The sequence below is a fragment of the Bufo gargarizans genome, chromosome 1, assembly GCF_014858855.1.
Source record: "Bufo gargarizans isolate SCDJY-AF-19 chromosome 1, ASM1485885v1, whole genome shotgun sequence".
Classification (NCBI taxonomy): Eukaryota; Metazoa; Chordata; class Amphibia; order Anura; family Bufonidae; genus Bufo; species Bufo gargarizans.
In genome coordinates, this window is record NC_058080.1 from 198,872,346 (window position 1) to 198,883,481 (window position 11,136).

The following is an 11,136-nucleotide window of genomic DNA, read 5'->3' on the forward strand; positions in this document are numbered from 1 at the left end:
GATTAGCGATTCCAAACGGGTAATTTGCTCACATCTTGAACAAAGATATACACCCTTGAACGGCAGTTCCAGGACTGCATACATCATGCAAGATGTGCAATGGACTGCGTTGTCAATTGTGCAACACATACTAAATGGGGATTACAACAGTAAAAAAGTAAAACAGTAAATATGATTTAGAATTAGACCCTGTCTGCTGTAGTTGAAGGACTACCTAGAATTAAGCCAACAACACACAAGGAAATTATATCCAACCTTAGTTTCCTGCTCCTTCTCTTAAACTCCTTTTCTTTAACTCCACTTAATAAGAAGCCCACTTAGTACAGAAACCCCCAGGAAGAGCAAGCTCTGGGAGAGTTCTGTGGTTCAATTTATAGCACCTGGTTGCCCAGGCCACTCCCCTTAATCCTGAAGAGAAAAAGAAATGGGCTTAAATGGCAATACACAGCAGAGAAAAAATAAAATAAAAAATTAAATAGCAATACTAAAATGCAAAAAAGTGTCTTTATCACTAACTAAACCTTCCGGGTAGTAGTGAAAGCCAAAAACCTTTCTAGAAGAGTTTCCTGCCAAATAATGAAGCAGATATGTTTGTCTGCCATGGGGAACGCCCTTAAAGGATAACTCCTAAATAAATAGTTAATAGCATCTTTAGTGCCAGAGTGCTGTAAAGAGTGAATTTAGGATTACCACCAGGATCCTTGCCTGTAAAGTATCAGCATTTGAAGAATCCCTCCATTGACAACTGCCACTACCTGATAATAGTATTGCCAGTGAACTTATTATTTGTTCTATACAAAAATCTTTCCATTGATGAACTGTACCAATTGTCCAGAGACTATTGATTCTTCAGTAAATGTTCAACTGGTTTACAACAACCAACTCCTCATTTTTATGGTTCAATAAGATTCCAACTCCTCATTTTTAATACCACTCTCAACATTTGCGCCTGACGGTGCCGGCGTCATGAACCAGGGACCCAGCCGCAAAAGCACCTTTCACCCATTGTCATCAAGGGCACCTCAACTTCCATCTGGCTAGTGTTCCCTGTAACCGAGAGTGCCCCAGAGGATTTTGTGCTGTCTTCCCATCCACTGTACGCCAGCTCAGACAGGCATCTGCTAACCGTGAGTACATGAACTATCGCACCCATCAGCCCACCATGAGCCTCACGTGTTTTTCCCTGTGGTTTGATATGCTACACCTTTTGTCACTGCATGGCCCTAGTGAGCACCAGAGAGAAGGCTGCCACCATGGCTATAACTACCAACACCAGTGCCACTACCACCATTCCTGTTCTCTGCTTTACACTCTTCTCGGGTTTAGTGCACAAACGCAGCTCTAATGTTCATATATTATAACTCAACTCTGCTCTTCTGTTTCCTGGATCAGATCACGTTGAATCTTAGTCATGTTTTCTGGATCTTGCTACTCAAGCTGCTCTAACACTGTCCTCTCTCATTGGACAGTGTCAGAGCAGGGAAAGATCAAACTAAATGGTCAATGGGCATCTACGACCAACAGAGCATACTATTAGTTTAATTTGCATATCAGAGATGGAATAATGGCAACAATAGTAGTAGGGGAATGGAGCAACTCTTGGAAAAAATAAAAGTGGCTATCATGCCAGGAGAACCAGATAAACAAGGGTACCGTAATATAGTATGTCACACATTTTTTGTGGTAACAGGCAAAAGTGGAAGCACATGTGTCCAGTATAGATGGAGGACGGACACTGAATAATTTCAGACATTTCCCATAAACATGTAAGTTGAGTTGCTTTTGATGTTGCAATAAATGAAAATGACCATTTTCCAAGTTAAGACTAAACAAAGATATCAGCTGCAATAAGGAGTATGCAATATCCAATGCAATATGCATGCATTATGTTATATACAGTTTATCTACAGATTATTTTTCATGCAAGTGGTTGCCTATATCTTAGTCTATTAAATCAAGAAACTATAGTGCCTTGAATAGTCTAGTTAATTACTCCCAAACAAGGTCACTGCAGATGACTTTGCATCTAATTTTCCTATAAAGAACATTTGGCAGCCGCTCTATAGCAGATGGAGGCTTACTTTCTCAAATATTGATATCTGTGTTTACTATGCTGACAGCCACAGTATAGTGACTTAGCAATTTGTCATGAAGTGATAGTAGTGATATGTGCTTCGATCAACAATCATACTGCTCGTCTAAAAAGACAAATATGGAAATAGAATGTCTCTAGTGATCAGAGTATGACATTCAACCCGCTAACCGTGCCAACCAAACACTTTGCAAGGTGATCTAATTCTACAAGAAATATTTGATACACGTTGTAGTAAATGTACCACCATTATCTAAGTCTAGTAAATGGGAAATTTACCATAAGCATAATCTGATGTTTTCTCAGAAAGACTGAAATATAACCTGTTACAAGTATGCACATTTCAGATCCCTTCTTAAAGGAGTTACTTACCTGCTTCCCAGTACTGACTCCCTGTTCCTTCTCCTCCAGGCCTGAGATGCTCCACTGAGCTCCATCACTGTAGGGGCGGACTGGGAACTGAAAGTGGCCATAGAAAAAAAGGTAAAAGTGGCCCCATATTGTAGGTGGCTCCAAATTGACAGAAGGCAGAAGTAGGAAGACCATCAAAACATTAGTGCAGGGCAATATACTGCTCCAGCTACACCAAATATCACAGTGCAGCAGAAAATACTGCCACCTGTGCCACAGTATTCAACAGTATCCCTGTCCTGAGGATGTCGATAAAGTTGAATTCAGGAGAGCAGCTGTGGCTTCTGGCCAGGTGAGTAGCAGAGAATCAGATAATTATGAACCTGGCTGGCAGCCATGAGAAGAGTTTGAGTAGCCCTCCTAGGCATTGGCCCACCGGGAAATTTCCCTATAGGGTCTATAGCCAATCCGCCCCTAACTCACTGTAAACATCCGGTTTGACATGGCTGCATGCAGCCAATCACTGGCCACAGCGGTGACCCACTCCCCTTGCGTTGTGACAAATGATCTCTGCTGCGGGCAGTTATTGGCTGCAGTGATGTCAAACCAGCAGTTTTCAAAGAGTGAGCCCAGCTGTCGTGGAAGGTGTACAGAAACTAGAAGACACGAAATGAAGATCCGACTGACTGGATCCAAAACTAAGAAACCAGAGGGTAAGCCCTGTAACAGACCTGGCTCTCTCCCTTACTGCTCAGCCTATGCAAAAATCTCTATGGTAGAAGATTGCATATCCTCGTTCCTCGACTGTATGACACCTGAACACCCTATAATAGTGAGGGGACACGACCACCGGCTCCCTACACTTAATACGGAGGGAGTCAGGGTCACCTAGGATCTGTCACAGACGGTGTACAGGAAACAAGGCAAAGCAACATGCATAAATGACTCGCTGGATCCAAAAACTAAGGAACCAAGGGGAGACCCCTGCAGAAGACCTGGCACTTTCCCTGGCTGCTCAGCCTATGCAAAGATCAGAATGGTGGAAGTTTGCATATCCACGTACCTTGACTATATAACCCCTGAGCACCCTACAATAGTGAGGGGACACGACCACTGGCTCCCTACACAAGATACGGAGGGAGTCAGGGTCACCTGGGATCCAGCAAACAGAAAATAACAGATAAATGTTCAACACTTAGCTTTTGTAGCAGACAGGAGAACAAGATCAGCATGCACACACACTCCAGGAAGAAGTATAACCCGCCCAGAAAAGCATTCTGGGGAGGAATTTAAAGGGAAGCAATTAGTCCAACACATGACAGCTGAGAGAGGCTAACGAGATGAGGAACTGAATACCACAACAAAGAAAGTCAAGGAGGAGGTTCTGAAAGGCCTCTGTCAGAGCTTCTCAGCTGTCTGGTTGTGACAGTACCCCTCCCTCTACGAGTGGACTCCGGACACTCAGAACCCACCTTCTCAGGATGGGACCTATGGAAAGCCCTGATGAGACGAGAGGCCTTAATGTCCGTCCCTGGGACCCACATCCTCTCCTCAGGACCATACCCCTCCCAATGAACAAGGTACTGAAAAGAACCGCGGACAAGACGAGAATCCACAATCCTAGAGACCTGAAATTCAAGATTCCCATCAACCATAATCGGAGGAGGAGGCAAAGGCGAGGGTACAATGGGTTGAACATAAGGTTTCAATAAGGACTTATGAAAAACATTATGGATCTTCCAAGTCTGAGGAAGATCAAGACGGTATGCAACAGAATTGATGACAGACAGGATTTTGTAAGGCCCAATAAACCTAGGACCCAACTTCCAGGAGGGAACCTTCAATTTGATATTCTTGGTAGACAACCACACCAGATCACCAACATTCAGGTCCGGACCAAGCACACGTCTCTTATCTGCCACACGCTTATATCTCTCACTCATGCTCTTTAGATTATCCTGAATCTTTTGCCAAATAGATGACAAAGACGAGGAGAATCTGTCCTCATCAGGTAAACCAGAAGACCCCTCTCCCGAGAAAGTCCTAAACTGCGGATGAAACCCATATGCACCAAAAAATGGTGACTTATCAGAGGACTCCTGACGACGATTATTTTTTACTTCAAATTGTTTTTTATTGTTTCTTAGCGATATTGAATATATACTGAAATTCAATAAAAGAGTCGCATTGACAATGTCTTAGATACAACAGCATGCTTAAGTGACAATCATTACATCTGATACAATGATATTAATAACATCAGTAGATCGTTTCATCAGGCATAACATAACACAACTGTGGGGGATGAACATCCTCCAGAGGGGATGGGATGGGGAGGGGGAAAGATGGGGGTGAGGAAAGTCCAAGGGGAAGAGGGTAAAGGTACAGTAGAGGCACGATAGAACTTCGTGTCCCAGTTATATTTCTAGGCATGGTATATCTCCTTATCACAATTATGTCACTAACTGAACTATTTCTATAGACCTTGTCATAACCTTCAGGGGGTACCATCTTAGTCAGTAAATCCCCTAAACTCCTTCCACGGCCTCCATATATCTGCAAAACGTTGGGGTGTCCTGGAATCCCAGTGAGCTAACTGTTCCATTCTATAAATTTGGTCACACTTCAGATACCAATGTTGCATAGATGGGGGTTCGGGTTTCTTCCAATATACCGCCACAAGAATACGTGCAGCAGCTAGTAATATTTTACACAAGATGTTATTCTCCTTCAATCTTTTACCAGCTACTTCTCCTAGTAAACTAAAAAGACATAACTTGGGCGACGCCCGGACTGGTACTCTACTTATACGGGATAAATCCCCACAGATCATTTGCCAATAAGTTTGTATTTTAGTACATGACCACCAAATATGACTCTGAGTCCCGACATCATGATCACATCTCCAGCAAATGGGGCTAACCTCTGGGAACATAGCATGTAAACGTTGTGGTGTATAATACCAATGCGTAAGAACTTTGTAGCTGTTTTCCTGCAGCTTTACACACCGAGATACTTTTCCTGGAGCTAATAAAACCCTCGGCAATTCCCCTTTATCAAACTTTATAGCTAGTTCCTCCTCCCATTTATCAATGAATCTACATCTAGCCGTAATAGTGAAGGAATTAATTGAAGTGTATAACTGTGAGATCTTCTTTTTAGGTTCCAGTTTTTGCAAGGCCATTTTTTCAAATTTCGTATGTTGCGTGCCCCATATTGGAGCTCTAGTCAATTTTTTGAACACTTGATAACAGTGTGCTATTTGGAACATAGTACAATGTTTCAGGGCAGGATGTGACTCCAACTCTGACAATGATGGTAAATCAGTATCTGGGCACAAGGATAATATCGGCGTCGTATTATTCTTAACTTCCTCCTTGACCGTGTTCCAGAAACATAGACTGGACTGACACATAACATCCCTCACTTGCATAAGTAAAGCATAGTTAGGCATCAGTTTTGGTAACATGTTCAAACTACACCACCGTATTATTGTGTTCTTAGTGATCGAACTATGTGTTTTCAATATTTTATTAACCTTAATCAGATCAAGGAAGAGTAAGGAGCGTAACGGAATGTTCGACATCTCTTCCTCCACCCTAATGTCCAGACGCCCTGGAGTAGGGCGTAGCCAATCCAGGCCCCTGGTACAAAGAATAGCTTTATGATAAGTGTATACATCTGGTATTCCCATACCACCGTTCGTAGGGTGCCGGATCACATAAGCTGAGGGTATCCTCGCTTTCTTTCCTCCCCACAAAAACTGGAGAAAAATCTTCTGGACTTTTTGAAAGAAAGCTAAGGGGATAGAGATCGGCAAGGCTTGTAGATAGTATAGTACTTTTGGGAGAAGTATCGTTTTTATCAGGGATTTTCGGCCGAACCAAGAGACAAACGGGATATCCCAACTACCAATTAGTTCTTCTAGTTGTTTAGGAATAGGTAGAAAATTCTCACCATATAGTCGGTCAAATTCAGGGGTAAGTTCTACTCCTAGGAACGTTATCTTCTTTGACGTCCATTGAAAGGACGTAGTAGTTTGCAAAATAGACTGTTCCGTTGCTGGTAAGGATACATTTAAAACTGTCGACTTCGAAAAGTTAACAGAGAAGTTAGAAATTTCATGAAATTGACCTAGGACGTGCATAATCACTGGGAACGCATCCTTTGGATTTGTGACTATAAGGAGAACGTCATCCGCAAATGCAGCTGTTGAGTGAATTGTCTTCCCTACAGTCATCCCATGTATCTCTGTATTCTGCCGAAATGCCTGTAGTAAGGTTTCTATTGTCAGTATAAACAACAGAGGAGACAAGGGGCAACCTTGCCGTGTACCATTTGTTATTGTAAAAGCGGGGGAGAGAGTGCCGTTCACCAGGACCCTTGCTGTTGGATGGTTGTACATTGCCATAACTCCATCAATGAATGATTGAGGTATGCCAAATCTGGCCAATGACATGGACATGAATTGCCAATCCACTCTGTCAAACGCCTTTTCGGCATCCATACTAAGCAAAACCAGAGGCGAAAACGTACGTTTTGCTAATTGCATAAGGTGTATTACTCTAATAATATTGTTTTTACCTTCCCTGCCCGGCACAAACCCTACCTGTTCAGGGGAAATTAGATCTGGTAAGAACTTCTTTAGCCTATTTGCTAACATTTTTGCGTAAAGTTTAAGATCATTATTCAGTAATGATATAGGCCTGTAATTCGCGCATAATGAATGATCTTTCTTTGGTTTAGGAATAATGGAAATCTGTGCTTGCAACATGTCGCTGTTGAAGGCACCTCTCTCCCTAGCTTCATTACAAGATTTCAAAAAAAAGGGGAGTAAAATTTCCTTGAATGTGGCATAATAAAAGACTGAAAAGCCGTCTGGCCCTGGACTTTTATGCAATGGGGACCCTTTTAGCGCAGTCTGTAATTCAAGTAATGAGAAAGGTGCACTTAAAGATGTTGCTTGCTCTTTGCTTATGACCGGTAGGTCAAGGTTATCTAACCAGCGTTTGGTAGCTAATTTTAAATATTGTTCCCTAGGAGGGGATAAGGTACCTCTGAGATTGTACAATTGGCTATAGAAATCACAGAACTGCTGAGCAATAAGGTTAGTTTTTCGCACTACCGTGGAACTAGGTGACTTAATACTCGATATGTATGAGGATACTCTCCTTTTCTTAATCTGGGACAGGAGCACTTTGGTAGCTTTATTCCCATGGGCATAATACTTATATTTCGTAGAAAGGAACAGCTTTGCTGTGCTGGCATTTAACAAATTCCTCATTTCCGAGCGGACATCCTCCAACTGCGCCAAAACACTATCTTGTTGGGCCTGCCTGTGTCGCCTCTCTAGCCGTTCAATCTTCCTATTTAATTCTTCTATTCTCTTTTGTTTCTGCTTTTTTGTAAAAGCACCCAAAGCGATCAAGTGACCCCTCATGACCGGCTTATGAGCCTCCCACAAAGTCATGGAAGACATGTCACCTGTGTCATTCAGCCGGAAATATTCTTGTAAAAGTTGAGATAGCTTCGGAATATTGGAGCCATTAAGTAAAGTTTCATTGAGCCGCCAACGAAATTCTGATCTTGGCATATTAGGTATCACCAAAGACAGGAACACCGGCGCATGATCCGATAAAAGGATAGATCCAATACTCGAGGCTATACAGAATTGGAGAGATTGCACCTTAACAAAAATATAGTCTAACCTCTGATAAGATTTGTGGGGCGCTGAGTAGAAAGAGTAGTCTCTATCCGTTGGATGCAGACTCCGCCATACATCTACAAAACCTTTCAGAGCTAGTGCAGTATTAATTCTTTGAAGGGCAATATTGGAAAGGGCAGATGATCGCGTGGAAGAATCTAGTCTAGGTATCAATGTGAGATTAAAATCTCCATTTAGAACTACAATGCCCTCTTCAAAACTGTCCAAAACAGCCAAAGCTTCTAAAAGCCACGGAACCTGAGAAACATTTGGGGCATAGATATTTCCAAACGTGTATACTTGTGGGCCTATTGTTCCTTTAACGTAAATATATCTTCCTTCCCCGTCTGATAACGTGGAAGTATGCACAAACGGCGTATTTTTGTGGAACGCTATGCTCACACCTCTGGTTGCAGCGCCTGGCGACGCGCTGTGAAACCATTGATTATAAAGCATATGCGACACTCTAGGGACGTGATTTGTTCTAAAGTGCGTCTCCTGCAAACATGCAACTTGCACTTTGCTTTTATGTAAAAAATGACAAACTTGACTCCGTTTTTGAGGAGCATTGAGCCCCTTCACGTTGTACGAGCAGATACGTATATTAGCCATAGTTGGAGTGTATAGAACCATATATCCTAAATATCACCATGCCTTTCAAAACGTATAAGAGGGAGGGGAGGGGTGGATGGAAAGACAAGGAGAGAGGGAGAGGGAAAAAATAACAAGTGATCCATTTCAATGGATCCGAATAAGTGAGCACATCAGATATACAAATCATTAGTAACATACCTGTTAAACCTTAATAAGGGTAACTAACCCTTTAACTCGGGGAGGGGAGCTACTCATAGGGGCCGGGTAACCTCCCGAGCCAGCTAATATGGGTTGACCCATAATAAGCCTGGGAAACACATAATGTAGTAACACCTACTAACCACTAGATGTCACTATATTACCAGGAAGGGGCACTGCAAGGGAAATCTAGCATAACTTAAAAATGCGAAAAATTAACCCCTCATGGCGTAGCTGGGGGCCTGAAATATGAAAGCTAACCATGTCAACATGTGGAGAAGATGGACAAGCATAGAAGAAAACTTGAGAGTCCACCAATATAGAAACAAAACAAGACATTAGGTACTCGACCCATCTTGTGATCTTCAGTGGTCTGGCACTCCATCAGCAATCAATTCGGATCTGGACACAGCAGTATTTTGACGTCGCTTATCCTTATATCTCCTAGGAGAGGTCGTTTGCCACGATTCAAACGATGGCATGGATGGTAAAGATGCGATATTCTGAGCGGTGCACCAATCTGGAATGTCCAGTTTAGAGATGCCGAGAACTTCACAAACTCTAGGTAAGTCCGCATGTGATCTGATCACTTGTTTCCTGTTAGGCGTGTTGATCAGAAGCCCGAATGGGTGCAGCCACCGGTAAGATATTTTCTTCTGATTCAGGATCTCCAAGAGAGGTTTTAACTGCCTCCGTTTCCCAAGCGTCATCGGAGATAAGTCCTGAAACAGGGCCACAGATGACCCTTCAATCTCTGCCGACCGATTCGCCCTTGCTGCGAACATAAGTTGCTCTTTAATTCGGAAATTCACAAGGCGGCATATAACGTCCCTTGGCGGTTCTTGCGGTTTAGGTACTGGCCTGAGCGCTCTATGCACCCTATCCATTTCAAAACTTTCAGCTGGCAGGTCAGGGAGAATACACATAAAGAAACGCTGTACCTCTTGCTCTAGCGATTCAGTGGTAATGGATTCCGGAACACCCTTCATGCGAATATTATTGCGCCGCGCTCTGTTATCCTGGTCTTCCACCAGTGAGTAAAGATAATTTACATGCGCTTGAGCGTTATCCAGATTGCCAGCAACTCGGCCATGGAAGTCCAGTGAAGCCTGTTGCGATGTCTCTAGATCGTCCATCCGGACATTCAGCTGATGCATGTCCCTTTTAATATCTGCTAGGTCGCTGCGTATGGGCTCCAGCGCTTCTGCTAGCAATGACTTCATAAAGCCTCTGGACAAAGGTAAGTCTGCTTGTGATGAGAAGTCCTCTCTCTCACTATCGTCTTCTGCTTCAGAATCTCCGTCTGTACCAGCCGGGATAGAGGCCTGTCTGGCGGCGGCCATCTTGGGCTCAAAACGTGTCCCGGATTTTTTTATAAATTTGTCCAAATCACCTTGGCTCAGGGCCTGTTTCGACTTCCCTGGAGTCTCCTTGGACTTGTCTCTAACGGTTTTCCCCATTTTGAAGTAATAAAGATGCTTTTTATGGCTCGGATGTACCCGGATTGCAGCAGAGCTCTCTACAACGCCTGCATCCGGCTCTGCTGCTAGGCTCCCCTGACGACGATTATTTAAAGCAAACTCAGCAAGGGACAAAAAAGAACACCAATCCTCTTGATTCTCCGCCACAAAACAGCGCAGATATGTCTCCAGATTCTGATTGACGCGCTCTGTCTGGCCATTCGACTGCGGGTGGAAAGCAGAAGAGAATGACAACCGAACCCCCAAGCGAGAACAGAAAGCCTTCCAGAATCTGGAAACAAACTGCGTGCCCCTATCAGAGACTATGTCTGAAGGAATACCGTGCAATTTGACAATGTGATCAATAAATGCCTGCGCCAGCGTCTTAGCATTGGGCAAACCCGGAAAAGGGATGAAATGCACCATTTTGCTAAAACGGTCCACCACCACCAGAATCACAGTCTTCCCCGAGGAACGAGGCAGGTCCGTTATGAAGTCCATGGACAGATGTGTCCAAGGACGGGAAGGAATGGGTAAGGGAAGGAGAGGACCTGATGGCCGTGAATGAGGGACTTTGGCACGAGCGCAAGTCTCGCAGGCTGCCACAAAACCCTCAACCGACTTACGAAGCGCAGGCCACCAGAATCTCCGAGCGATGAGATCCAGTGTGGCTCTTACCCCCGGGTGCCCAGCAAGGACCGTATCGTGGTGTTCTTTAAAAATCTTGTGTCTTAAAG

At 43.6% G+C, this 11,136-nt stretch overlaps 1 long non-coding RNA gene across 1 annotated transcript; it reads left to right on the forward strand.

Moving 5' to 3' along the window:
• The first annotated feature begins 9,128 nt into the window (after positions 1 to 9,128).
• LOC122944620 lies at positions 9,129 to 10,367 on the forward strand. Its single transcript, XR_006391041.1, has 3 exons — positions 9,129 to 9,281; positions 9,388 to 9,504; positions 10,118 to 10,367. It is a non-coding gene; the product is annotated as an uncharacterized LOC122944620 (long non-coding RNA).
• Positions 10,368 to 11,136: the final 769 nt, after the last annotated feature.